Source organism: Benincasa hispida, chromosome 12, assembly GCF_009727055.1.
Source record: "Benincasa hispida cultivar B227 chromosome 12, ASM972705v1, whole genome shotgun sequence".
Lineage (NCBI taxonomy): Eukaryota > Viridiplantae > Streptophyta > Magnoliopsida > Cucurbitales > Cucurbitaceae > Benincasa > Benincasa hispida.
This window is the reverse complement of record NC_052360.1, coordinates 30,889,711-30,893,383: the sequence shown is the minus strand read 5'-3', so window position 1 is coordinate 30,893,383 and position 3,673 is coordinate 30,889,711. Positions and strand designations below refer to the sequence as shown.

Sequence of the window (3,673 nt, the reverse complement as noted above, 5' to 3'; positions counted from 1 at the left end):
ATTTTCCTTAGATTCATAATGGTTTTTAATATGATTTTATAAGATTTGATGTGTTTATTAGTAATTTTCAGAATTTATGATCGAGAATTGAATTATACTCAAAATAAGCCAAAAAGGACCAAAATATGCTTAAATAAGGAAAATGGGTCAATCAAGCCAAAATCCGGTTGAAACCATCAAGAAAAGTGGAGAAAAGAAGAAGAAGCCCTAAAACAGGACAGCACAACACCACGGTGCTGTAGACCCAAGAGCATCAAACTTGAGTAATTGCCAGAGCGCCACTACGCTACTTTGAGAGCAACCTTGTGCTTCGATAAAAAAGCCAGAGTGCAGCTCTACACTACGACTTCTGCCCTCGAGCGTCGCGACGCTCCTTAGAGCGCAACACTTTGCCAAATTTCCTTTTTTTGAAAACTTGGCAATTTTGGAAATCTTTTGGTGGCCAAGTTTGGTTCCTCTATTTATTTGAAGGCTTTTCAACATTGAAAAAGAAAAAAATTCAAACCAAGTTTGAGACTTAAAGAGAGAGTTTATGCTGAAAAGTTAGAGAATTTAAGGAAAATTTTGAAGGTCGTTCGAGTTCCTGAGGTGACGATCAAGGTGAGCTTGAAGGATTCAAGAGATCAAAGAATTCTTCGAAAGGATTCTTCTTCGGTTCCATTTTATTTCTCTAAATCTTATGCTTAAATTGATGTATGAAAATATGTTTGTACAAGCTATGAGTGGCTAAACTTTCTTGTTTTAGGGTATTGATGAAGCTGTTATGAATTTAGATTAAGTTTAGTTCTTTTCATGGATATTTGTTGAACTCTTTGCTTTTTAATGATATCACGTTTCATTCTTAATGTTTGGTCATCGATGGTTGCTAGGTTAAATATTTAATTGAGGGATCAAATATTTTATCGGATCTATATCATTAAATCATTATTAATCTTTCATGCTAATAGTTTGGTTAATAGTGAAAGTTGTTAATGACAATTCCTAATGCCTTGTTTCTTAATTTGATTTCATGAGATTTAGTTATCAATTAAGTTTCATGGGCATAAGTTTAGAGAAAGTAATCTTGAATTAAGTTTCTAGACTTAGCCATGGTGTTTGTACATGATTCCATAAATTGACTAGAATAGATCTAATGAATTAATTAAAGGATTCAATATCCTAGAACACTTTTATTCTCAGATTTTCAGAAAATTTTTATTGCTTTACAAAACCACAAATTCAAACTCAATTTTGATTCCTTAGATAATATTGACAAAATTATGAGATAGCTAAACAATAACTGTAAATTTGATCCCAGTGGACGATACTCGACCTTACAAGTCGTTTTACTATTATAACTTGACTAAGTAAACTTGCATGCAACACAAAATCAACACATTAAGTTTTTGGCACCATTGTCGGGGATCAAAATAACACTTTTATTTAATATTTTAATAATTGAAGATATTCTAGACTAAGGGTTATTTTTTTTTCTTCTAATTTTGTTTGCTTTTCTCTTGTGCATGTTATGTGACAAAGACACCCATCTTTTGCCTCTTGACCCTGAGATTGAATGAACTTTGTGAAGAAATCTTAGAAATAAGCAAGAAGTAGAAGAAGAGATGGTCGAGGAACTAGAGAAGGCGATTAGGGATTATTTCCAAACATCTCTCTCTATTGCTCAACCCGAAATTATGGAGGCACCGGTCAATGTTATTTTTGAGTTAAAATCGGGGTTGATTCGAATGGCTAGAGATATTGTTTTTAAAGGGCGCCCCAATGAAAATCCTCATAAGCACCTTAGATCTTTTCTTGAAATTTGTGGAACAGTTAAGATTATTGGAGTTACGAATGATGATGCAATTAGACTAAGACTGTTACCTTTTTCTTTGCAGGATAGGGCTAGGGTCAATTTGACTCTCTCCAGAACCCTTGAATTGATTCTTATCTTTCACATGTAAAGTAAAACGGATGAATGAAACTGAGAATTGGACCTCTGATGAAACAAGTCATTCAACGGAAGAGCTGATTGCTAGAGACTATCACATTGGAAAGCATTAGCACTTGGGAGGAGCTAGCTCAAGGATTCTTGAATAAAGATTTTTCTCCTACCAAATCTTCTAAATTGAGGTATGAAATTATTGCTTTTTCTCAACAAATGGATGAATAATTATTTGAATGTTGGGAGAGGTACAAAAATCTCCTTAGGAAATGCCCGCAACATGGATAGCCTAATTGGTTGCAAATACAATTCTTCTATGATGGATTGAATAACAACACTAAATCCATTCTAGATACTACTGTTGGAGGATCCCTTTTCTTTAAAACCGTTACAAAAACTTACATTATTCTAAAGGACATGACCATTACAAGCTATAATATGCCATGTGATAGAGCTTCTAATAACAAAGTAGCATAAATTTATGAAGTTGATGAGGAAAATGCTATTAAAGCTCAATTAATCATAATTACTAATGCTTTGAATAAATTGACTATAAGTGGTCAAACACATAATTCATTGTCCATAGTCTCTTTAGCAGCTAAGGCATCTGAAACTCAGCAAGTTTGGGACTCATAAGATACCGAGACAACTAATTATGTGGGCATAGGAAAATACAGAGGCCAACAAAAAATTCCCACACATTACCCCCAAGGTTTGAGAAATCATGAAAATATTTCTTATGCAAATAACAAGAATGTTTTGGCCCCTATACGTTTTTTCCAACCTGAAAAGAACCATCCTTGGAGGAATTGATGATAAACCTTATCAAGATAACCAAGGAGAAAACATCTACCTTGGAGAATTCAGTCCATACTATCCATCTACCTTGGAGAATTCAGTTTATACTATCTTGAGCACCATACAATGACAAAATTATTTGGCCATGAATGATGAGAACAATGGACTTGCTTGACTATTTCAATATAGGTCTCTATCTAGCTACTCATTAAGGCATGAGTCATTAGCCATTAGCATATTTATTTAGAACTTCTCTATGATCTTGTTTTATCTTTGCTCAGGACTATCAAAGTCTTAAGTTTGGAGTGGTGAAATGCATAGAAAATGTGTATTATTTGCCTTAGATTTAGGATGATTTTTTTATATGATTTTATAAGATTTGACGTGTTTTCTAGTGACTTTCAAAATTTATGATCGAGAATTGAATTATATTCAACATGAGCCAAAAGGACCAAACTATGATTAAAGAAGTCAAAAGGATCAAATTGAGCCAAAATCGGATCGAAACCATTGAGAAAAGTTGAGAAAAGAAGAAGAAATCCTAAAACAGGGCAGCGTTATGGCGTTACCCCAACACTGTAGACCCACGAGCATCAAATTTGAGCAATTGCTAGATCACTACTGTACTTCAATAAAAAGGCCAGAGCGCAGTTGCACTACCTTGAGCTGTCACACCTTGCCCTAGATTACCCTACCTAGACCTAGGACGGGTTGCGATGACAGCAGACCCCGAGCATGGAGTAGAGTCTTCTGTCAGACTTGCCTTGAACTTGAAACTTAAATTAACTACCTTGCTTTTGTACATGTTGCAACAAACTAATGAGTCAGGTGGCAACTTCTGATTCGTTAATCCTTATTGAAACACAAGAACAAACCTGGTGGAGGATTAAATTCAACCCTTAATTAATTTAATCCTTGAAATAATTTCGTTTTAGTCTTAATTTCCTACAATGT

General features: G+C 34.3%; 1 non-coding gene across 1 annotated transcript; it reads right to left on the bottom strand.

The window, feature by feature from the left end:
* Positions 1–2,101: 2,101 nt before the first annotated feature.
* LOC120068650 lies at positions 2,102–2,208 on the bottom strand. Its single transcript, XR_005479286.1, has one exon. It is a non-coding gene; the product is annotated as a small nucleolar RNA R71 (small nucleolar RNA).
* Positions 2,209–3,673: the final 1,465 nt, after the last annotated feature.